The sequence below is a fragment of the Lissotriton vulgaris genome, chromosome 6, assembly GCF_964263255.1.
Source record: "Lissotriton vulgaris chromosome 6, aLisVul1.2, whole genome shotgun sequence".
Taxonomy (NCBI): Eukaryota; Metazoa; Chordata; class Amphibia; order Caudata; family Salamandridae; genus Lissotriton; species Lissotriton vulgaris.
In genome coordinates this window covers 1,779,686,976-1,779,713,397 of record NC_141694.1, presented here as the reverse complement: position 1 = coordinate 1,779,713,397, position 26,422 = coordinate 1,779,686,976, and the positions used below count along the sequence as shown (strand labels likewise).

Sequence of the window (26,422 nt, the reverse complement as noted above, 5' to 3'; positions counted from 1 at the left end):
CTTTGTGTTCATATTCCATAGTGCTCTAAGCGTATGCCGGGATGGCAATTCACAGAGGATCCTTTGGGAAAGCACATGCAGAAGAAGCCAAACCCACATGAGCAAAACCCTCAGGTGTGTGCAGCAAACCATGCATGTGAATGGTCCACAATGGATGGGGCAACGAGAAACTCAAGAAGGAGCACATCCACTGCATGCTCTTATAGATGTTTATATCAGGTCTAATTCGCAAAAGTTACACCCAAAACTTCTCACAGGTTAATGAGACGGAAATGTACAAACATTCAGCCTTGGAGTAAGATACACACCAACCCAGGTCACTTGTAAGAACTGCAGAGGATCCACACAGAAGCCAGTGGAGGCCAGGAATGAGATTACCAGGACACAGGTAAGAGAAAATGAAACAAAAAGTAATGGTACAACAGTTCACACACCCACAGCTGAAAACGGTGAGGTTTGGAACAAAATATTAACCCTTTCGCTGCGGCGGCTATTCCGCCGCAGCGCTAAAGGGGCGGGGCGGCCGCACGCTGGTGACAGAACTGCTCTGTCACCAGCCGCGGTTGAGCTGTGCTGGTGATGGAGCGGTTCCGTCATGACCCGCCCCGCTCAATAAAACTGCTGCGCAGGCGCGAAATCAGCGCCACGCAGGCGCGGCGGCCGGGCCATGACGGAACCGCTCTGTCATCAGCACAGCCCAACCGTAGCTGATGACGGAGCGGTTCCGTCATCAGCAGGGGAGGGGTTAAGACAGAATAAAATCCCACAATTACATAATACTGTCAATGGAAATAACTTGTGATCCACAAATATATATGTATGTAGTAGGCTACATGACCATACAAAAAACAAATTACAGCCCCACTTGCAATACACAGGTAAGTGTATACAAAATCTGCATTCCACACACATAAATACACATTTAAGGGCCCAGTTATGAGTTGCACAGTACTGGCGGGGTGCAAACTTCCCAGATGAAATTAATGAAGGCAAGGGGGAAAGATGCCCTGGCATGGGGAGAACATTGCATGCTCCCCCTTGCGGAAAAAAGCAGAGCAAGGATGGGGAAAGAGGCTTGACTGCTGTTTCAGACAAAAAGCCTCAAGCAATTGTATCCTCCTCTTTTTTCCAGCCAGGAAAATAAAGTCCAGTGGTCCCACAGCCAGGAGATCTAGGTTGAGGAACTCCGGCTCACTTGTGATCGGCTGGAGCAGAATTCCACACAGTAATTGAGCTATGCCAAAATCATAATCAGGCCCTATGTGCACACACAACAAACATGAAATAATCCAAAAAAGAGAAACGCCAAATACCTACATATTTGCCAATCCAAAGGGGGCCTCAATGATGGCTCCGGTCCCAGACCCCACTTCACCTGAGGCTCATCAAACCACCAATCAATCCCATACTTTAATATCAGAAGTAGGTAACGCCTTTTCCACAAAACTGGCGCCACGTTTTAATGCACTGCACCTCATTCTGAGAAATAATGATTTGAGGAGAGAGAGTATATACCGACAAAGGATACATCTCAGGAAGAGGTAATGGGAAGACACCGCTTCATGCCAGATGTGATCCTGGTCATCCTTGCTGAATGGGAGCGGGAGCTTTTTTCACCAACATCTTCACAAGCCACCCCTGCCCATGTCAAGGTTCTGATTGCACTCCACTTCCTGAGCACTGGGTCATTCCAAAGGGACTTCGGCACTCGCCTTACAGGGAGGATACCACTGCATGCACTGGGTGAGTTTAGCTTTACACCACCAAGTCACACTAACTGTGTGACTGGCAGGAGCTAGAACAGCAGTTGGAATTTGTTGCGCATTTCACCTGTAGGCTATAAGACATCATATGCACTCATGTGCCACTTCAATAACCCCGTGTAGGGCACACCACTGAATTTTTGTGCTTTTTTTAGTTTAAAAGTTTATGATGTTACTGAACATTTCACCTAACTATAATGTTACTTTCCTTTTGTTTTTTCAGTGAATTTCTTGGGAATTTTTAACATAAAGCACTATCTTACTATCATAAGTAGAGCCAATACCCTACCGTGCGTGGTCCCGCAGGCAGTCAACCCTATGCTGTACAAAGCCTTTGGCTGTGTGCAGCCAGGGTTTGGCCACAGAGCCTGGCCTATGACCCTGCCCTTGAGAAATCCACCTGGAGGCAGCCGAGACACACTGCACGCAGTCTTTAGTCATGCGCTGTGAGAGGTTGGCCACAGGGCGTGGCTTGCAGCCAAGCTCTGTGGCCACACCGCCTGTAGGCTGCCATCCCCACACTGCACGCAGCCTTTGGAGTGAGCAGCGTAGGGTTGGTCTTCTGGCTCTGGGATCAAAGCATATATATTATAATCCCTTGGCTGCTATTCCCCTGCTGTGCTGGGGGGGCGCACAGTGCCCCCATGTTCATAACAAGCTCAGCTCGTTATGAGCCATGGTGCTCCGGTGCTCATTACGAGCTGAGCTCATCACGACCACACCCATTTAATGGAACGCTCAGCACAGCAGGGGAATTAGCCCAGCGTGCAAGCGTTCCACGGGCCATGACGAGCTCAGCTCGTCATGAGCACCGGAGCACCGTGGCTCATGTCGAGCTCAGCTCGTCATGAGCATGGGAGAGGTTAAGGGGAGGGCGGCACACAGCCCCCACCTGAGCCTTATTTGGTCCCAGGGACCCCATCCTCTGGTGCAAGTGCCAATAAAAAAGCAGGGCAGGCACTCCACAAGCCCTATAACGCCCTAGTGACTCCATTCCTGCGGCCAAAATATAAAGGGATGGATGTGAGCAGCCCCCTCGCAGAGCCTTAATAGGCCTTGGGGACATCAGCCTGGAGCAAAATAGGATAAAAAATGCAAGGGCCGATAGATGAAACTGTGTGTTGCAAGATTTGGACAACTTTGTTATCATTTCAAATTTGGGAATTTTGTGTATTTCGACAGCATAGATTACATTTCTCCTGTGCCAGTTTCAGGCCTTGAATATGATGAATGCGGGTGGACGAGTCTCACGTGGATTTGGCCAAAATATGGTCAAACAGCGTAAAGCTCTTGCATCGCTGACTAATGCCACACAAATTGTACATAATCCGCTTGCAGACATACGAAAACAGCCCATGGTATCGGCAGAATATCGGTAGAAAAATGTGCAATTGTTTTAGCAGGCATATCATGATCAGAGCCTTGGAGTGAAAATGGACGGAGAAATATTACAAGTTACAAACAACTTCGTTTTCCATTTTCCCGCCTATTGCACCAGGATTTAATGAAAAGGGTTCCTTCGGCGCCAAAACCAACGGCCCTCCCATCTGGAGACACTTGAATGAGTTATTACTCTGCACGCCCCTAGTAAGTCTTTCTTCCATGTCTTTTATTCCACTCAAGCCTGCGACTCGTGAACCGTTCTTTTATTGGTGAATTATTCCAGATGTAATCTCTCACCGCTCCTCTGTCCAGCCATTGCGCTGCACCTGATCAAACCCCGCATTCCATTCACACGCAATAAAGTGCCAAGAAGGAGTTTGGTTTCGACAAGTGTTTCCACACGCCGTGTAACACCTCAGGGACCAGCCAAGTCGTTAAGAATCACGGATTCACAAAACATCTCCCTTCTTGGCGGTCCCTTCAGATCACACACGTGGCAGAGCGATGCTTTCGCAGCGGCGCAGGAATGCCAAAAACGTGCCTTTGTTTTCCTCCTTTTATTATAAATTTTCATTGCAGTAAACGAATCCTCTCTTTCTCTGGTTGATGAAATATGGGGAATTCACAGATTCTCAAACAATTTCTCCACAATGGATGCCAGATGGCAGCAGGCCGGCGGATGGTGAGGTGTGTGCCTTTGGTGTTACATTCTAGTACTCTCTACCATTCCTATGTGACTCTTAGAGTATATATATATCCATTTGTATCTCTTCCTTGAGTGACTTTACTATCTGTACATTTGCAATTGTTTCTCTGTTTGTATCTCTTCCTTGTGTGACTTTACATCTTGTACATTTGCAATTTTTTCTGTTTCTATCTTTTTTTTCTGTAATTTTTTATTGAATAAATAAAGCATATTTACATGGTACAGGGTGAATCACATGGGGGATAAAGTAAAGAAAGGAGCACGGGGGGGGGGGGGAGGGGGGACAAGCAATGTCCAGATTGCCAGATTGGCTTACATTAGTTTAGCTCTTGATAGTCCATTATTCAGTTTGTTACATTTTCTTCTCGCCCGACTTGCACGTTTCCATATTCCCCCTTGCCCCTTTGCAACCTGTCTGGTTATCTTCCGTCCCCCTGGTGGTGTGAAGAGATAGAGTGTAAGAAGAAGAGAGGTGTAGGAGTAGAGAGAGACATAGGCGCTTTATGTTGTTGAGTAGGATGCTTTTCTGATTATGCAGTGTTGCCTGGTCTGGGTGTTTAGGGTGGCTTTTATGTAACGCACGGGCCATATGTATCAAGCCTTTTTTGATTCGCAAAGGCTGAAATTCGCCGAATTTCGGCCTTTGCGAATCGCAAAAGGCTGTTTTGCATTTATTGATATGTATCAAAAAATCGCATCTTAAGGAATCACAAATATTTGTATATGTATGAAGCATTTTACTGTAGCAAATATAGCTTAAGAAATCGCAATTTACCACCAACTTTCAGTTGGTGGTAAATTGCGATTTCTTTTCAAAATACACTAATTGGCATTTTTGAATGTGGCATGTGACGCACATACATGCCCATAGGGCATGTATGTGCGCCATATGCACACACATGCTGATTTCAGGGGTGCAGCAGGGTGTCCTTGAGACACCCCTGCACCCTTGAAATCAATCTCATTTTGCGATTAGCAAATTGTGAATCGCAAAATGAAATGCATTTCACAATCATTCCTATGGGCCTCCTGGCCCATCGGAATGAATGGGAAATGATTAAGGAATCGCAAAAAAAAGCGATTTTTTTTCATACATACCGTTTTGCGATTTCTAAATAGCGATTCCTTAAAAATCGCTATTTAGAATTCGCAAAACGGAACTATGATACATATCCTAAATCCTTATGTTTTGCAACTGGTTCTTATGTAAAGCGCTCTGACACCTTCGGGTAAAGTTTGTGCTATATAAAATCGCATTAAATAAATAATAAAAAAAAAAAAGCAATATATTTTTGGAGTAAAGGTTTCGTTAGCATATATTCAATTCAGTTGTCATGAGGGGGTTCCATATAAGGAATCAATGACGTCATTATGAAGCCTGGCTTGTCATCGCTTGCACTGTGCGGGAAAAACATTGAGGACTAGTTTTCTCAAATGTTTGCGCTCGCACCACGATAAATGATGCAAAGTGTTGCAAAACATCGAAAAGTGGTGCAAAGCAAGTTTCCTATGCAAAAGCTATTTTGCACTGTAAGTTGACTCTTGCGCTGCATCCAAACACCTTTGTGCCACCCCTCTGCTAATGTATGCAAGGGCAGTATGTCTGGGGCAGATCAGCGCAAATTTTTTTATTTTTTTTGGTGCAAAGCGAGATTTACCCCTGACTGGGAGTCACAGCCCGCCCTAGAAGGGCGGCAGACAAACGGCACAGCCGCATCAGACCATGAGGAAAAGGCCAGTAAGTGACCAGGAGTTTGGGTTCAAATGGCTCATTCAAGAAAGAGAGGCATGGTTGCAAGAACAGAATGAAAGGCGATCGGGACAAGCAGCCTCCAGCTTTGCCGCCAGAGGAAATTGATCCCACCCACCCACACCAGAAAAGGCGGGCATCGCAGCCCCTAGTGGGACGAAGGGGGTGGGGAGTCACGAGGTTTAACAAGAAAAAATCTTCACATAAGGACGTAAAAGGGCAATTGCCCAAACTAAGTCCTTGGGATGCCTCACGCAACGGCAGGGATACTTGAGGAGAGACAAAAGGGTAAGAAATGGTCAGCTCTGGGCAGACACAGCACTTGCAGCTCAGGCATGGCCATGGGACCACGAACACCAGATATTAGAGAAGCTAGTTGAAGCCTCGAAGCCGCGACCCACTGTACCAAGTAAGTGACAGAAGTAGAGCTGTCACGACAGTTGGAAGTTATTGTCATTATAATGTCATAAATCATAGGATGTACACTGTATAACCTGTTATGAAAATGCCTTATGTTGCAGCCCAAGATAAGCCAGAAATTAGCATGTTGATGACCAATGTCATCATGGCAAGTGTTTACCAACCTCTGATGCGAATAAACTGCTGACATTCTAACTCCACAAAAAGTTCTTGGTGTACAAAATTGATGGGAAGGAAAGAACGGTGGGAGGGCCCATGAGCATGGGCATCCGCAGAGGGGGGCAAAGAGTGGCGCTTGACCTCCCTGGAGTGCCCCTCCTTGCCCCCCTGCGGCGCCCATGGCGGTAATCACAGCTAAGCTGACTCGCGGCACCAGAATGGGCCATTGGCCTTTTCGTGCCTCATTAACTGGTGAGTTCACTTCGGGGCGCTGCATTCTCACATGACGTCACTAAAGTGCAGAGTTCACCCAAACGTGTCTGCAGACTGCAAAGCATTCACCAACGCATCCATGGTACTTACAATGTGAAACGCTCAGATGCGCAGATCTGGACAGGACTGAATCCCAAAAGAAAGACTGAAGCACGCATCCACTAGCAGGGAAAAGACACGCTACAAGCCGTGCTGGAACCATGAGCCTCCTCCAGCGCCACAAACGTCCTGCTAAGCCCCCATTCCAGACAGGGATTTCTTAAGAAATGTTCTGCATGTGGGGTACCCTTTTGTTGCCAATCTTCATCTCACATTGAAGTGACCCCTCAGCCAGGGCTTTAAATGGTCTGGGTCCCACCCGGGTCGCAGAGTATGCTGCAACGGGTCCTTATCGGGCTCTAACGTCATGCCCTTTATTCTGACATAAACACTGATCGATTTCTAAATAATTAATGCAAAAAGGCAATCCATGTCAGCGATTTAGTTCCTGTTTGTGGTTTGACGTTTTACTTAATATTTCATTCCCTTAGAGTGTTAACAATTTCCCGTATGTTGTGTTTCTGTATTTTGTGTGTGTAGCTTATTACGCTTGTAAAGCGCCTACTTTGATCTGAGCCACCACCAGGTGCTAAGAACGAGCAATGGTTGAACGCAAAGCATCCAAGAATGTGATTTTTATGAGCCCTCCTGAGAGGCCCAGAACCAGCTCGAGCCAGCCCGCCTCTGAACGGTTTCAGCGACCCTCCCTGCCCCCACCCTTTGTTTTCTTTTAGACTGGTGCCACAAAGGTGATACACTTGCCTGACGGCAGGGATTTCACCTATGCACAGGATGTGTTGTGAATGTGAGTATGGGGTGGGAGTAGGAAGATGTGCACAGCAGGGGGAAAGGATGGCCAGTGCAGGTGACGCTTTTCTTTTGTATCGGAATTTCTGCTGGCATAAAAGCCCAGGGTTTGCTGTCTGTACACTTGTATAGATGTGTATTCCATACAAGTGCACAGACAGCAAACCCTGGGCCATGACGCCAGCAGGAATGAATTAACAAAGGAAAAGCGTCACCTGCATTGCCATCCCTGTCCCCTTGCTGTCTGTGCACTTGTATGGAATTCACATCCAAAGCGCTGCTCACCAGATGAATGGTGAACAGGGCAATGGATCTGTCTCTGTTTGCATCCAAGGGCACCGACAAAGAAGTAGAGGAGGTCCTGGCAAGGAGAAACCAGGAGACATTTGACCCACATCTATCTACACAGTGAGACCTTTGGGAGGGGCTGAATGCCAGGACAACAGTGCTGCTAATCAGCCCGACTCCACTGAATAGTATCAGAAGAGCAGGCAGCAGTTTTAAGTAAGTTCCAGTAACTTCAATGCATTCCACAGCGTCAGCATTACTTACTGGCTGCATATGTAGGTTACTCGAAGTGAACGGTGTTCTAGACTTACATGCATGGAAACGTCAAGGAAGACAGTCCCCTCAGAATATGCTAATGTAGTGTAAGTTTGTGGTGGTCAGCTTTTGGGGTGCCAGGGGGTACTTTTAAGGTTCTGGGTGGGTATGGGTGTTGGTGTGTCAGGGGTTAGTTTTGGGGTTCAGTGTTGGTATGGGTTTTGGGGTGCCAGGGGGATAGTTTTAGGGTTCAGGGTGGGTATGTGTTTTGGCGTACCAGGGGGGTAATTTTAGGGTTCAGGGAGGGTATGGGTTTTAAGGGGCCAGGGGGGTAATTTAAGGCTTTAGGGCGGGTATGAGTTTTGGGGGTGCAGGGATAATTTTAGGGTTCAGGGTAGATATGGGTTTTGGGGTGCCAGGGGGATAATTTTAGGGTTCATGGTGGGTATGGGTTTTGGGGTACCAAGGGGTAATTGTAGCGTTCCGGGTGGGGATGGGTTTTGGGGTGCCAGGGGGTAATTTTAGGGTTCCAGGCAGGTATGGGTGTTGGTGTACCAGAGGGTAATTTTTTGGTTCAGTGTGGGTGTGGGTTTTGGGGTGCCAGGGGTATAATTTTAGGGTTCAGGGTGAGTATGGGTTTTGGAGTACCTGGGGGTAATTTTAGGGTTCAGGGCAGGTATGGGTTTTAAGGGATCAGGGGGGTAATTTTAGGGTTCAGGGTGGGTATGAGTTTTGGGGGGCAGAGGTAATATTAGGGTTAAGGGTGGGTTTGGGTTTTGGGTTGACAGGGGGTAATTTTAAGGTTCTGGTGGGTATGGGTTATGGGGTGCCAGGGGGTAATTTAGGGTTCCATGTGGGTATGGGTGTCGGTGTGCCAGGGGGTAATTTTAGGGTTCAGTGTGGGTATGGTTTTTTGGGGGGCCAGGAGGATAATTTTAGGGTTCAGGGTGGGTATGGGTTTTGGCATACCAGTGGGGTAATTTTAGGGTTCACAGCGGGTGTGAGTTTTGGGGTGCCAGGTGGATAATTTTAGGGTTCATCGGGGGTATGGGTTTTGTGGTACCAGGGGGGTAATTTTAGGATGCAGGGTGGGTATGGGTTTTGGGGTGCCAAGGTGACAATTTTAGGGGTCAGGGCGGGTATGGGTTATGGGTTATGGGTTTTGGAGTACCAGGGGGCTAATTTTAGGGATCAGGGAATGTATGAGTTTTAAGGGGACAGGGGGGTAATTTTAGGGTTCATGTGTGCTCTAATTGTTGTCCAGTTTCAAAGGCAGAATTGATCACTTTTTTTCTCAGCTTGGCCTGAGCATTACCCGATCCTGATTGTCTGCCAATTTAGCCCCGCCCCTGTTGATTAATCCCTTTGCCGCGGGGGTAATTCCCCTGCGGTGCGGGGGAGGGGTGGCGTGCGCGGTACCACGGTGCTCATGACGAGCTCGGCTCATCATGCAGCACGGTGGCGCTGTGCTCATGATGAGCTGAGCTCGTCATGATCACGCCCGTTTCAATAGAACGCTCAGCACAGCAGGGGAATTATCCCCGCCTGTGAGCGCCGTGGCAGTCATGATGAGCTCAGCTCGTCATGAGCACAGCGCCACCGTGCCTCATGATGAGCAGAACTCGTCATGAGCATGCAAGGTGTTAACATTAGCCACGCCCCTTCATTTGCCAGGTTAGACCCCCCTGGAAAAATTTCTGCAGATGCCCATGCCCACGAGATGCTCATACAGCAGGGGGGGTTACAAAAATAGCTTGCTCTCATTATATCACAATACCAACAGCAAAGAAAATCAGCTGCAAGCAAAGGAATCATGGACAATCTCCAGCTATATCTGCATGTAATGTATGTTTTATCCTAAAGCAATGATCTTACATGTCTGACCACCCCCGTGTGGGTGTGTAGACCTAGGAATTTGTAGTGGAGCGTGCATCTCCTGTACAAATCTCATACTAGACAGTGCAAATCTTCTTTGAACCTCAGCAGAAGGCTCTGTGTGACGCAGAACACCCTGATTTTGTGCCGACTCTTGTTAAATCTGGTTCGGCACTATTTTCTGTCCTGTGTGCAAAGCAGTGATGCAATTTTTCAAACAATGCTCCCTTGCACAAGGAAAGTTTAAACAAAAGGCTTATAAGGCAGTATCAGGAAACCCAGACCCCAGGCATCTGAAGAGGGGGGCACAGAGGGACCAACCACCTTCCCTGAGATAAAAAAAGAACCAAAACAGATTGCATGCTGCAATACAGCTGTGGGACAGAGCACAGCACTCTCATGAGATACCATAGTATGCCTACAGCACCTGCCTTGCAGCCTCCCCCCGAAGTACATCAGTACCATGCAAGCTTCCCCATGGAACCTTGCCCGATACCTCAGTACAATGGGCTAAAAAGCCGAGTAGAAACAAAAGCAAGTGAGTACCAGGGCAACAGAATTTGTTTTAAACAATTTGTTTTTTAAAAAGCATGACGGTTGGTTGTGCACGGTTGGCTGCAAGCTGAGGGGTTGGGCACAGGGCCTGCCCAAGGTCGTGCAGAGCATGGATTGGCCATATGTAGGGTGTTGGGAGCAAGGCCACGCCCTGCGGCCAAGCTTTGCTGCACACAGCTGAAGGCCATGAGCAGTGGGTTATCTGCACAAGGGTGGTTGAGTGAAAGGTCTGGTCTTTGGTGAGGGCCTGTGTCCACTCTCCCTCTGTGCATGCCAAAGATGTGCGCAGTTGGCTTGTCTACACATGGGGGGGGGGTGGGCACTAGGCTTGGCCAAAAGGCAGATGCTTAATGTGTGTGAAGGCTTGCCCGCAAAACCAATTTAGAACAGACTCAAAAAACCCTAGGAATTCAATGAAAAACACAAATGTTAATGTGACATTAAAGTGCCCCATTTCTTTTCTCATGCTGGCCCCATTTCTTTTCTCATTATATACTAACAGCTTGGAGAAGGAACTGGGTGCCAGCAATATTGACTCTCCCAAGGCCGGGAATAGGCAGATCAGCTCCCTTTTGTATGCGGATGACGCTGTGTTGATGGCAAGAACAAAGGTTGGCGCACAAAAAGTATTAAACAAATACATAACTTACATGGAGGAGAGGGGCCTCAAACTAAATGCTAAAAAGTCCTTTGTGATGGCATCTGGCAAAGGTGGAGCCAGGTGTAAACATCTTAACGCAGCAGGCACCCTACTACAAGCCACAAAAACATTCCCATACTTAGGAGTCACAATCGAGGCAACAGGGGGCTGGGGTCCCGAGGTAAAAAATAGATCGCTAGCATTTAAACGCTCGGTTGTGGCTATAAAGCACTTTGCTAGCAAATTGGGTAGAAAACAACCAGAAATAATGCTCAGCATATATGTGGCCAAGTGTAGAAGTATTGCCCTGTATGGGGCAGGGATATGGGGATACCATGATGTAACGGCGCTCTAGATTATCGAAAATAACTTCTTTCGATACCTCCTGTACCTCCCAAAAAGTATGTCAACTTATAACTGTCATATGGAACTAGGAATGGATTACCTGACAGACTTGATTAAAATCCAGCCAATTCTACCCTGGAGGAGAATTTGGGCGATGCCAGAATTGGGCCTAAACCGAGAAGTCATCATGGACGTCAAGGCACTAGCCAATGTAAAAAGAATCAAATGGCTTGAGTACGTGAGGAAAGCCTTGACGGACATCGAAAGGCCTGAATGGTATCATAAACCTGAACTAATTGGGAAAATCCCTAAGAAAGCCCTAAAAAATCTATGTATGGAACATTTTAACACCCTAAGGCTTGGGAACGAAGTCAGCAAAAGATCTGTGCTCGACCATCAGCCGCTGCTGACTACTTATAAAATACAACCCTACTTAACTTTCGTTACCCTGGGATTTGAACGCTTTGTCCTGACTAGATTCAGGTTTAACATTTTCCACCACCTGGTCTCATATCCGGAGAAAAATGACTGGAATAGAACTTTGGCCCCATGTCCATGTGACAATATATCCACTCAGTCTACCTTCCATCTTGTACTATTTTGCAAACTGTATAAAAAAGAGCGTGCTAGATGGCTGAAATATTATTTAAGAGGTGGGGCTTGGAGGCAATGTATGCCGGCTTATCTAAATCTCCAACAACTAGGAAACCCTCTATGTATTAGCTCTATGTCGATGTTTTTAAAAAGTGTTGTGAAATTACGGAATTTATCATGAATTTCTCAACCATCGATTAATCACCCAAACTTGATTTAATACCTTTTTATAACTATTTATTATATGTATTTGTAATGTGAAATTTTTGTATGAACTGCTTTTATGTTTTTTAACTAAGGTGAAAATCGAATAAAGTAATTGAAATTGAAATTGACATTAAAGTTAAGTGTTGGAATAAGACATAAATCAGTGTTAAAAACGTACAAACCGCAGAAATACATCTGTTATAGTTTAGTCAACTAATTATAAATTGCAGCTCCATCATGCACCGCTTATGACCTCAGGTTTAAATGTTTTTCTGTGACTGTGTTTTCACTGAAAAAAACAAAGGTTAAAGGAACGTTATATTTAGGTGAAATTGTCAGTTAACCCATACCATTCTAAACTAACAAAACGACTGAAATTCACCAGTTATAGCTATCTCAGGTAACTTTAACTCATGCCCTAAACTATAATGTCCCTTTAACCTTTGTTTTCCTCAGTGAATTTCTAAGGCTTTATTTATTGTGAAGTAAGATATTTGTACAATTCTTAACTATACTGTCAATTTAACAATTGTTTTTTGAGTGAATTTCAATATTTTTTTAAAAATAAAGTAAAATACCAATTCCACATGCATGGCATAGGGTTAGGCGCAGAGACCTCCTGCTGCGCATGCCCTTGGCCGTCCGGGGTGGGGGACTATGCGCTAACCCTGGGCGGTGAACTTTGCTCCGCTTGTGCAGTTTGCAGAGTTTCCTGCACTCCGCATTACGCAGATCTCGCAGAGTTCCGAAAAAGCAGAGCAGAGTTTTTTTCTTCGCTCACAGTCGTCAACGTCAAGTTGGCGACCACGAGCAGGAAAAATCAACCTCCCAGCGAGATTTGTTCACGTTCGAGATCGTCAACATCAAGTTGGCCAGCTTGATAAACATCCCGGCGAGATTTCTCAATGCGGGGGTCAGGTTTCTCATTGCGAGTGGTTGCGTATGCTCGCAACTGCTCGTGTAGGTATCATTTTAAATAAGACAGACCGCCTGGCTTTCTCAAAGAATCAGAACACCAAAATTTAAAAAAGCAGTGGGCATGTTGGCTTTATTAACGGGTCAGCACATCAACACATCTAAAGTAGACCTATTGGCATTGTCAAAAAGTCACTAATAACTATTATCACATGTATATTTAAAAAAACGCACACATTGCAATGTTTAATAGTAATGAGTATCAAAAATTATTACCAATAAAGCATTATTAACACAAAAAAATATTAACCATGCCTTTGAGCACTTTTTAAACAGTTTTCAGGCCCCAATGCGCTGCCATATAACCAACCACAATCGGTCCTTGCCAAGGGAATAACCAGAAAATAAAAACAACCCCCCCTATGAACCAAAGCTCTTATGACACCAAGCAAACTAAGCAAGTCAACTCACCTCTTCCCAGAAGGGCTTGATTGTCTTGTCGATCCAAGCATCTATCCATATTCTCTAATCCATTCAATCTTTCATTCATCATTCAGTCTGTCCTTCCATCCATCCCTCCACCCATCCATATTCAAACCTATCCATCCATCTTCAAACTTATCCACCAAACCTATACATCCATCCATACACCCTTTCACTAATCCATCCTTCCTTTCACTCCATCTATCCACCCTTTCACCCTATCCATCCATACATCCTCTAACTCACTCATCCATCCATACATCCACCCTTTCACTCAGCCATCCATCCTTTCACTCATCCGTCCACCCTTTTACCCATCCATCTACTCATCCATCCATTTACCCTTTCACTCATCCATCCATCCTTTTACCCTCTCACCCATCTATCCTTTGAGTCACTCATCCATAGACCCTTTCACTCATCCATCCATCCATTTCCCCTTTCACTCATCCACCCATTCACACTTTCATTCAGAAATCCATCTAACCTCACTTTTACTCATCCATCCATTCTTTCACTCATCCATCCGTACATCCATCCATCCATTCATGTTGTCCATCCATCCATCCATGTATCCATCTATCCATCAATCCATCCAGCCATTTAGTCCATCCATGCATTTATCCACCTATCCATTTACTCTTTTACTTTTCCTTCCATCCTTTCACTCACTCGTTCATCAATCAAAACACAATTTCTCTAATCATTCCTCCATACACACTTTCAGACATCCTTCTATTCACCCTTATACTCATCCAGCTATCCACCCATCCTCCCCTTCACTCATCCATGCTTTTGTTCATTCATCCATCCATGCATCTAGCCATCCACCCTTTCACTTACTCACTCTCCCACGCTTTCATGTTAATTGTGAGCGTTTGTCTGCTGACCTGCAGACAGAAGAGGCCCATCAGAACACTACTCCGGCTGAAGCTGCTAAAGCAGGGGGTTGATGACCCCAGTGGTCCTTGCACTCTGGCTGAAGAGCATACAGCTCCAGCTTTGAGTGCCTTAACAAATATGGTAAGCTGTCATGGAGTCCATCAGTCAATAACCCAGGAGATTTACTGTGTTTTTTAATGTTGCTTGGTGGCTGTTGTGCTCCCTGGAATATTAAAAAAGCCATAAGAGAGCATTATGAGGCCCTTCCCAGCTATTTCATGGCCCTGGTGACCCCCTGCGCCCCATGCCCAACCCCATGCTGCACACAGCTAAAAGCGGCGCGCTGCGGGGGTTTGGCACCCAGAGAGGGTTGGACGAAGGCTGTGCGCTTTGTAGGGTTGGACTTTCAACTCCACGACATGAATGGAAATAGATATTTTAAAGTGACATTATTGTTAGGAATTTTAATAATTTCTTACTTTATAATAATGAACACCTTAGAAATTCATGTGGATCCTCCTTCCTGAGCATTCTGTTGCCCCTGGGACCCCATCTCTGGGGCTGGCATACTAGCTATGTGCCAGGGAGCTTACCCACGGGACATAGCGGTGTCGCTGTCCGCACTGGGCAGGGAAACATGTGTTTGCTCCCATCGGGCAGAAGCATATTTGAATTTCCCGTCAAGAGAGAGCAAACACAGAGTCTGCTCTTAGCCAGTGGGAGCAGAATTTTGAGCCAGCACTGATGCAGACAGGGAAACAGATAAAAATATTGCTCCAGCCTGAAGGGAGCAGAATTAGTAGCTGCTTCATTCGGGTGGGAGCAATGCCACTCCTGCTGCATGTAAAATAAAAAAAAAGAGGAGGGTGCACAGCCCCTCTCCTCAAGCCTCATAATGCCCTGGAGACCCCATACCAGGGGCCAGTTCCAATTATAAAATTATGAGATGACCTGCTTCTGCTGCACCTAGGATGGATACATGCAGGGGAGCCAGTTGGGGTGTGAGAATCCTGGGGCTCCCCCCTGCAGGCCCCAACGTTTTTAGTTCTGGGTGCTCAAGGTGGGCAACAGGGCGCCATCATTAGGCTGCAGGATATTGGGTCCCTGAGGCCTGTAAAGGTTCGGTGAGAGGAGTAGCGTGCCCCCCGCTCTCCTTAAAAAGAAAATGACATTGGGGATGGATCCCAGGACAAGGCTTGAGGAGAGAGGCCCAGCCCCCATTATTATTACATTTAAAAAAAAAGAATTTCCTGGTCAGTCCGGCACCTAGGATGGGTGCTGGTGGGTGAGCCTGAAGGGCCCCAGGCCTCCCCACACTACCCTCAGCAAAAAATAACCCTCTGGGTGATCTGGGTGCCCACTGGGACCCCCTAAATATTAAGCACAAGAAAAAAAGGACAATAAATGAGTGGCAGGAGACGGCCATTTATTATTCCTGGCTCCTAGCAAGGAACAGTGTATAATGCTCTAGGGCATTTTAACATAATATATTTTCATGCATGTGGTGCCCCTAGAAGAGGATGGAAAACCACCAAACAGTTCTTTTTTTATGTTGTAGGGGGGGGGCTGCAGGGAGTACAGCAGCCCCGGCAAATTTTGTTTTTAAAGTACAGTAAGCCCCCTGCATCATTGAATCCATGACCCCAGGAGATCTTACCATATTTTTTTAAAGCACTCTTAGCTGGAGCTCTATGCTCTTCAGCTGGAGTGCAGAGGGCCCTTGAGGTCATTTCTATGGCTGTACTTTGTACCTGGACATTTTTTTAAAGAGTCAAAGACGTGTTACTTTTTTATTAATAAAGCCTTATAATTTTTTTATCACAATTACTTTTATTAAACAGTGAACTGTGTGAGTTAATGAAATATACATTTCATTATAATTATTTGTCATTTTCTGACAAATACAAATAATGTGCTTTATACATGTTGATATTCTGACACCTTAATAAAGCCAATAGGCGTTCTGACTCTTTGACAAAGTCAGTAGCGCTACCTTACTTAATATGACAACCCTTAAATTTAGCCATTTGCGCTTGCTGGAGTTTAGGCATCAGGCCCTGTGACTAAAACTCTTCTCCGCATAGCTTGTGCAACAGCGGGCGTTGAGCACAGGGTCTTGCACATGGTCATACGCATGCCGTACGCTGTGTTATGGTGAAAAAATATTACTTTATGTTAAAAACCTAAGAAATTCACTGGAAAAAAACAATGGTTAAAGTGACATTATAGTTAGGTATGGTAATACTATTTTAAATTCCATTAAAAATAACCGTAGAAATTGACAGAAAAAAACAAAGTTAAAGGGATCTTAAAGTCAGGTGAAAATATCATCTATACTAATATAATAAAGAGAGAGCCCAAACCTTTAAGGCGGGTAATCTCAGGGACCACAGCACCAATCACAACATCCAATACAGCGTTGGAAAGGGCAGTTGCAGCAGAAGGACATAGGCTATGCAGACGCCCACCATATACATTTAAAAGGTAAAGGAACCGTGCCAGCAAAGTAGTCCCTTGTGGGCATGTCTGCGTTGTGATGTGGGCGTGTGCTGGGGGCGTGACAAAAGCTAGGGGCGTGTGGTACGTTCCGCCCTATCATGTGCTGTGGGCTTGTGCTGGGGGCGTGGGCGTGTGGGGGGCGCGGCATTATGGAAAAAAAAGCGAGCGTTGTGCCCAATATTTCATTGTTTTTTCTTCCCAGGTTCTGTACATTCCAGCTCCGGGTGTGCTTGCCCCGCGCTCCAAGTGACGTGCACCTGCTTTACTGTATGGAGGTCAGGCATGGCGCTATTCCCAAGGGCCGGAAGGAGCGCAAACAGGAAATGTAATCTCGCCTTAACTTCCGGTGACGCCTGAAGCGCACACTGGAGATTTTCCACTTCTGTTGCGCACAGGCCTCGCGCCACGCACATCCGGACACAAGGCCCGCCTCCACGGAAATTGCAAGAAAGGGATAATCCCTCCCCCGGGAATATGTGATGATATTCCGCAAACCAACATCCCGCATACCATCACTCCACAATTTTTATAACGCAGGACTATTACTCCGCAAAGACATAATTTCTAAAACTTTTACAACGCATATGACTTTATCACGCTTGCCATTATAATGCAAATGCATGTGTGGTAAAGTCATATACATTGTAAAAGTACATTATTAAAACATCAAATATATGTTTGTATATATTTATATTTGTATATATATATATATATATATATATATATATATATATATATATATATATATATATATACACACATTTTTCATTTATTCTTTTAAATTGCATTATTTATATTATTTTTATTTAGTTTTTTATTTTATTACCCTTTACACCCTAAAAATTAATCCCACCCTGCTCCCTTTAAATACCCCTGCACCCCATAATCATAACCCAACCGTACTCCTTAAAATACCCCAACACCCTTAAACACTAACCCATCCTAACCCTATAAATATACCCTGTACCCCAAAACCCAAACCTATCCCTAAGTCCTAAAAATACCCCTGTACCCCAAAACCCAAACCTAGCCCTGAAACCTATAAATACCCCTGTACCTCAAAACACAAACCTACCTGAGAGTTGCAGCGGTTTTGTGGAGCTTGTGTGTGTGTCCAGTTGGCCCTGGGACTGACCCCTGCATTTCCGCCGCTACCCCTCGCCGCACCCGCCCCGCGGGTGCCGCTTCGCGGCTAAAGGAAGGCGGACACTGTGATTGAGCGCTGGGCTACAGGAGGCGGTGAGGAGGAATCGCGTTGGCTCCAGCAGGGACTCGGAGATCCAGGAGTCCCTGCTCTCACAGGTGCGCCAGCGGACGCGCCCACCACCAGCCACGCCCCCCGCCTGGTCAGTAAGAAAAGGCGCGTGTCTCCATCGCTTCACGGGACCCACCTGAGAGTTGCAGCGGTTTTGTGGAGCTTGTGTGTGTCCAGTTGGCCCTGGGACTGACCCCTGCATTTCCGCCGCTACCCCTCGCTGCACCCGCTCTGCGGGTGCCGCTTCGCGGCTAAAGGAAGGCGGACACTGTGATTGAGCGCTGGGCTACAGGAGGCGGTGAGGAGGAATCGCGTTGGCTCCAGCAGGGACTCGGAGATCCAGGAGTCCCTGCTCTCACAGGTGCGCCAGCGGACGCGCCCACCACCAGCCACGCCCCCCGCCTGGTCAGTAAGAAAAGGCGCGTGTCTCCAGCGCTTCACGGGACCCACCTGAGAGTTGCAGCGGTTTTGTGGAGCTTGTGTGTGTCCAGTTGGCCCTGGGACTGACCCCTGCATTTCCGCCGCTACCCCTCGCCGCACCCGCTCCGCGGGTGCCGCTTCGCGGCTAAAGGAAGGCGGACACTGTGATTGAGCGCTGGGCTACAGGAGGCGGTGAGGAGGAATCGCGTTGGCTCCAGCAGGGACTCGGAGATCCAGGAGTCCCTGCTCTCACAGGTGCGCCAGCGGACGCGCCCACCACCAGCCACGCCCCCTTTCTGTAACGCCCTCATATCTAGCGCTGTGTTAGGCGCTCAGCGGGATGCGAGCGGGACGCCGAGCGAAGCCCGAGCAAAGGGCGGGCAGTCTGTGGCAGTCAGGGGCTGACAAGGCTGGGCTGGGCCACGTCCCTTTGCTTCCGCTAACAGTGATTACATTCGCCTGGTGTGTCCGCACGTTCTGCTTCCCGAAACCATGTCTACTCGATCTGGGAAACCCCTTAGGAGTGAAATCGAAAAAGGGTTAAATACTGCGAGCCCTGTCATAGGAACTATGGACCGGTTCATCACCAGGGTGGCGGCGGTGATTGAGAAGGAAATTGCCATGTCTGAGCGACGTTTATCCGAGGTTTACCTCCCCTCAAGACGTTCATCTTTGGGGGCTGCTGCTCAGTCGCCTACACCGGCCAGTATCCGGGTCCAAGATGTTTCCCCACCGAGTGTGCCTGGTGTTTTCTCAGACCCTCCCCAGTTGGCTGGCATAGAGCAAAATATAGATAGGCTGGAAAATCTGGCCGCTCTTCTCCCCGTAGTGCGTGTAGAAGATGGCGGTCTGAGTAAGTTGTCCACTCCATTATCACCCAATCTCCCAAGTGAAGTTATTAGTAACCCTGAGTCTCCAATCCGGCTTCCTCCCTCTATAGTTATATCAGAAGGGGAGTCAGTTAGGGCGTCCCCCATCACTCAAACCCCTGACAATAGGCAGGAGAATAGGCCCTTAAGCAAAAAACCACGGAAACGCAAAAAGGGTAGGCTAGTGAGACAGGCCGCTCTTTATCAAAGAGCACAAAATAGCTCTGGAATAGGTACAAGAAACATAAGGGGTACGCTTATAGAGAATGAAAGTGATATAGACAGGGACGTTCAGTTCTCTTCCAATGGGCTACTCTCAGACGATAACACTGCTAAGGTCTATAAGCTCGCTGACTTAGTAACACTGGAAAACATTCTTGAGAAGGTATACAGCGTTTTGAAACCGTTACTATTGCAAGTCACGGGTCTAGGAGAGAGGATAGATAAATTAGAGCAATCAACCCTTGATGGGTTTCACTCACTCAAGACAACTATTAAACAAATTACCAGAGTGACTGAAAATAAGGACTTGGGCGCAAAGGGGAACGATGTACAAGCTCAAAGTGACCATAAGCCACCGATAGGTCAAAAAAAAGTTGTCCCTAATAATCCTCCAATTCCAGCTCTTAAATCCCCTCCCCTCCCCAAATCAGGGTTAAACCATAAGGGACCTCCAACAAACTCAGAGCCTGACAAAAATAAGTCTAAGCCGCTTTTACAAAAGCAGCCACAGTCAGTTAGTGATAAAACGGAAGACTCCCAAAAACGAGGGGCGCGAAGCATACCACACGGGCTAGCGACAGGGAAAGCCCCTAGGTCTGTATCCCAATCTACTGCTCCCTTTACCCCCCCAACGGTCCTCAGTAATCCAGTGCGACGGATCCCCCCAGTAAACCTCCCACCAGACTGCCAACCTTACGTTGCTGTCATGGTTAACGTGCCTCCTTTAAAGGATGGCCAGGTGGAAAATCATTCGTCACTTAAGAATAAGTGTATCCACTGGCTGAAGGCAAACAAGCCAATCCCGTTGGGTGTGGATGGTATTATTTTAAGTGTCCGCAGAGTGGGTTGGGTAGGACAGGGGAGAAAAACGCAGGAGGGGGATTGTATAATTATAAACTTCCAAGACCCAAGAGTAGTCCCATCGATTTGTACCCCTATTAAAAATATGGGGGCCCCGGGGGTTAAGGTGGTAGATCTTTCTTATTTTTACCCCAGGCAAATTGTTAGCCCAATTGAAGTAAGTTTTGGTTCCCCTTTTATAGCTCAAAACGGGGCTGGGGTCTCGGGGGGCACCAGGGAGAATCAATTGTGGACATCAGGGCCTCATTGACTGGAATCTGGTAGCAGAGTAGAGCCAGTAGAAGTACCACTCACTCAAACAAACCCCACAAGTGAAATAGGAGTTTCCTCAGCCTCCCCACAAGGTCCCCCACCCTTCCAGATGTCTCCGAGGAGGTCCATAGATAGGGGCATTATAGCTCCCAACGGCACTCCAGCTGTGACGGACCTAGTCTTTAAGGTTTTCAGCTGGAATGTCGCAGGGATTGTAAGAAAACTGGCCCTACCGGAATTTACTGCCTGGGTGGATGAGCATTCCGTGTGCCTCTTCCAAGAAACTTGGAGCCTGGTCCCAGTCCACAGGGTGGGATTTTCTTCCTACTCCTCCCCTGCACAAGTCTCGGAAACAGGGAGAGGGCGACCTTCAGGCGGCCTTCTTATCTGGGTCGCGGCTTCGTTAGACTGTAGGGTAGTGGAGTTCCCCACAGGTTCCCCGGACATTCAAAACATAACCCTAATAGACCAAAGGGGAAGAACTGTCTTAAATGTGTATAATGTCTATGCCCGGGGAACCAAGGGTGGGAGAAAGTCCCCTGTAATATCTCTCCTCGAGACTTTGCTAAATAATACCCCCCATAAAACACGTACACTGGTTGCAGGTGATATGAACTGTACGTTCGAGCCTTTGGGCTCGGACGTTTCCCTCGACCAAGACGAGGAGGACTCCAGGATGGGGATCCCGGTATTAGAAATCCCACCTATCAGAAGGTGGACAGAAGTGGCGCTCCAGTTATACTCACTGAGCCTCGAATTTAACTTAAGGGCAGTTAATGGGAGGACACCCTCGGATAGGGGGGGTGACCACACATACAATAGGCCACGTCACACCTCTAGGCTAGATTATCTACTAATAGATGTACTTTTATGGCCTTATGTAAGGGACATGCAGGTGGTTCCATCGACCGAAAGTGACCACAATCCACTCTCCCTAGGCATGGTTCAGTGGTGGCGCACTTTAAAAAGGGATAATGTTAGCCTGGTAGCCGCACCCCCGGATGAGTCTGAAGTCTCCCCTTGTGGTAGGCGAATAAAATGGGCGAGACTGGTCTTATCCGAGGCAAAGGTAGGGGAAATTCAATCCCTCTTAAACCAAGTGGTAACAACCCTCGGAACCTCCCTAGAAGGGGTGGGTAGAGCGAGTGGGCTTTTTGTCTCCCTGGTAGAAGCCTTAACCAACGTGTTCACTATGTACCCAAACAAGACGGGTAATAAAGTTCTTAAAAAAACAGGAGATGGTTGGTATACCCAAACTTGTAGGGCCCACAAGACAAGGCTAGTTGAGGCGGTAAAACTTAAGTCCCGAAGTGTGATACAGGAGGCAAGGAAGGCCTATAACAAATCCCTTAAACTTGCTAGAAGGGAGTGGGAAGATAAATTTTGGGACGACCTGCTCCAGGCTAGTAAAATTAGGGATTCAAGGGCCTTCTGGAATCTCATAAGCACACGGAATAAACCCGACGCACTTGTGAGACCCTGTAACATCCTGCCCCAAAATTGGGTAAAACACTTTGGGGCCCTATACCTCCCTCCTAATGGGGAACTGAACGTGGGATTCGACCTTACACGTGAAATCGAACCTCATGCCTATGATCTCTTCACTCCCCTCGAGATTGAGGGGGTTATAGGCTGGGTAGCGCCCCGTAAGGCAGCGGGCCCGGATGGCCTTCCGGGGGACCTTATGAGAGCTTTCCCTGCGGAGTGGGCAAGGGTCATAGCAGCTCTTTTAAATGATATCATGATGGGAGGGGCAGTGCCAGAATCCTGGAAAGGGGCAGTGGTGGTTCCGATCTACAAAAAAGGGTGTAGGGAAACACCGGGGAACTACCGTCCTATAAGTCTGATAGACTCCACCCAAAAGATAGCTGGTAAAGCTATCCTTGGAAGGATTCTCCATTGGGTGGAGGAGAATAAAATCTTATCAGACTTTCAGGCAGGTTTCCGGGCTGGTATGGGGACAATAGAGCAGGTGTTTAGGCTGGCACTATTGGGGTGGAAGGTGGTGGAACTAGGCAAGGGTAGTCTTTATTTGGCCTTTATAGACCTGAAGACTGCCTTTGACCTGGTCCCCCGGGAAGAGCTTTGGAGGGCACTCTATGAGTTGGGACTACCTCCTTACATCTTATCCCTTCTCATTAGCCTTCATACCCATACCTACGCACAGGTCCGCTGGGGCAAAAACGGAGAGCTCACTGAGAAGATACCAGTCTCCAGGGGCGTAAGACAGGGCTGTGTCTTGGCTCCCACCCTTTTCTCACTATATGTGAACGGGGTGGTAAAACATCTTCAGCAAGAACCAGCCGACGCCCCCTGTCTCGGAGGAGTCCGCATCCCCACCCTACTCTTTGCGGACAACACGCTCCTGATTTCGAAAACCCCACAAGGCCTGCAGAAATTGCTAGCACGATTCCAGGAGTTCTGTACCGCAAAGGGGCTAATAATAAACGTGGACAAAACAAAATACCTAGTCCTAAATCCCCCTAAGAAACTGGGCCGCCCTCCTACACTTAACTCGATCCCCTTAGAGAAAGTAGCCGAATTCGATTACCTCGGTATTCGGATCACGGATAGGATGTCCTGGGTAAATCATATTGGTAAAATGGTTCTCAACCATAGGAGAGCAGGAGGAGCCCTCATGAGGGAGTTCAGGGCCTCACCCAGGAGATCACTGACCCCAGTAATCGATATCTACAAGGCCAAAGTAGTGTCATCCGCCTTGTATGGGGCAGAACTGTGGGGCCACTGTCGAATGGACGCCCTAGTGACAGCGGAGAGCAAGTTATTGAAATCCATTATCTCCATTCCACTGAGCACCCCATCTGTACCAGTGTGGTTGGACACGGGCTGTAAAAACATCAAAGACCAGGCCCAGCTCCGACCGCTCCTGCTATGGACACGAATTTGGAGGGGTGAAGAACTAAAATCCTATGCCGATGCCCTGGGGGAAATTATGAGTCTGGGGGGTTGGGCCAAGATAAAATGGTTAAGAGAAACCAAAAATCTTCTGCAGAATATCGGGCTAGGGGATTGCTGGTCATCACGTTCAGCCCCTCCAAAAGAAGTTGTTAAGGCCCTTTATTGGAAATGGACTTCGGAGCGTCTAATCGCAAACTCTAACCATTGCAAATCGTCTGTTGCTTTTTTACAAATTAAAGATTCTGTGGCCTTTGAACCCTACCTGGACATGATTACCATCCCCTTTGACCGAGCACTTTATTTTAAATTCAGAGTTGGATCCCTCCCCTTAGGTGCTGTGGTATCAAAATGGACATCAGCGGCTCGTACTTCCCCCAATTGTGCATGTTGCCCGAGCAGGGTTGAGTCCATTGCGCATGTCTTATTTGAATGCCCGGACTATGCAAGGCCCAGGAGTTCTTGGCTAAAACCTCTTTGTCGGAACATGGGCACACGTAACCACCTAGAAGCCCTGCGTATTTTAACTACGGACACTTCCCCCCCAATAGTGTGTGGTATAGCAAAATTTTTAAAACAGTTTTGGCTTATTCGTTGTAAGAGATTGTCAGTAGCTGTTTAATCTATTTTTAGCTAATTTATTAACGGCCATTTTATGACCTTTTATCTTTTCTAAATGACTTTTATACTGGCTTCTTGTAGCATTGTTTTTCTGTTTTTTGAAACTGTAATGTTTGTATTCTAAATGTGCTTACAAGACATCTTGCATATCGAATAAAAGCGTATGACTGACTGACTGACAAACCTACCCCTGAACCCTAAAAATACCCTTGTACCCCAACACCCAAACCTAACCCTGAACCCTAAAAATACCCCTGTACCCCTAAACCCAAACCTACCCCTGAACCCTAAAATACCCCTGTACCCCAAATCCCAAACTTAGCCCTGAACCCTTAAAATACCCCTGTACCCCAAAACCCAAACCTACCCCTGAACCCTAAAAATACCCCTGTACCCCAAAACCCAAACCTAGCCCTGAACCCTAAAAAGAGCCCTGTACCCCAAAACCCAAACCTAACCCTGAACCCTTAAAATACCCCTGTACCCCAAAACCCAAACCTACCCCTGAATCCTAAAAATACCCCTATAGACCAAAACCCAAACCTAGCCCTGAACCCTAAAATACCCCTGTACCCCAGAACCCATACCTATCCCTAAACACTAAAACTACCCCATAACCCAAAACTATATCTGAACCCTTAAAATACCCAAACACCCCAAAACATATACCTCAGTGCCCCAAAACAAATACCCCTATACCCATACTTACCTTATCCAAACATTAAAAAAACATGCTTTTACCATTCATGCATTTACAACGAATTTCGTTGTAAATGTATGCGTGGAAAAAGCATTTAAAATGTAATGCCATGCGTTATAATGGCATTGCGGAGTCATGGTACTTTTGTAATGAAAGTATGCGGAGGGATGGTATGTGGAAAGAAAGTTGTGGAATAATGGGTGTTTACCCTCCCCCGGTAAGTACATTGGTGGCACGGTGGCCCACATCTCCAGCAACATACTCATATTTTTTCACCACCCATTTGAAAAATGCACAGGTCTCTCTCATTGATGGCCAGCACCGACATACACTTTTAGACACACCTCCCTCCACAAGTTCTAGAATTGCGAGCTTTAGAGCTGGGGAGCTACGTTCGAATCTCGGCATCATCTCAACATCCTGTGATTCCAGACAAATCGCTTTGTCTCCCCTTGCCTACCACAATGAATGTGTTCTTCTGTAATGTAAATTGTGCTCATGCCATGTTGTCGAGATCACGCTATATAATATTGCAAGGAAATATAAAGTCGGGAAACTCGAGTTCACACACTATTTAACGTGCACTCTTAAGTGCATCAGCAGTGCGCTGTGAATCGGAGCGTTTCACAGGCCTGTCACAGATAAGAAATCCTATCAAAACTAAATCCTACAAAACAATATACTACTGGCCGGCAGCAATTCATACCCGGACAACGTCGGGACGGGCTGCTAGTACCATTATAAACTAACAAAACAACTGAAATTCACCAGGTATATTTCTCTCAAGTACCTATAACTCCTTGTAGGACACCCTGAGCTCCTAGGTCTAGTGGTGGGTCACAGAAGGACCCTGCCTAGCGCAGATAACATTTAAAAAAATGTTACTGCATTTTCATAGAAGCACTCCAAATTTGTGGCAAAACTAAGAAATAAAAAATCTGCAGCAAAATAAAAATATAAAAAAGAAAGTTCATCCTGAGATACTCTTTAAAAAAAAAAACAGGGGTAAGCAAATAGTGTTCATCCAAAAAAATTAAAGTGGAGCATACCCTATGGAGAGATGCTCAGAGCAAAAAGAAACTGCTCAGAAGCAACTGACATTGAAATGAAATTGGAGTCAATGAGCAATCACTTTCTTGAAAGAGGTTATCCTGTAGAAGTAATTGAAACTGCGAAGGTTAAAGCAAGGCAAAAACCAAGAATGAACTCTTAATACCACGACAAAGTAACAAAGCACCAGCAAGAGACAACGAAGAAGAGGAAAAGACACGGCTGATCATAGAATACAATAATGAAAATAAAGAGCTACAAAAAATCATAAAAAGAAACTGGAAAATATTGACCCTGGATGAAACATTGAAGAAAACATGGTCCCCAAATCCAGGCATCACATACAGGAAGCTTCCCGTGGAGAAATCCCCACACAGAGTCATCTTGAAATTAAGCAACCGACAACATTATCTTGGCT

At 46.7% G+C, this 26,422-nt stretch overlaps 1 protein-coding gene across 2 annotated transcripts in view; it reads right to left on the bottom strand.

Moving 5' to 3' along the window:
* The window catches only part of SCARA5 (scavenger receptor class A member 5), a 1,124,331-nt gene that overhangs the window by 1,083,014 nt on the left and 14,895 nt on the right, over nt 1-26,422 (bottom strand). The gene's annotated exons all lie outside the window — the stretch shown is intronic.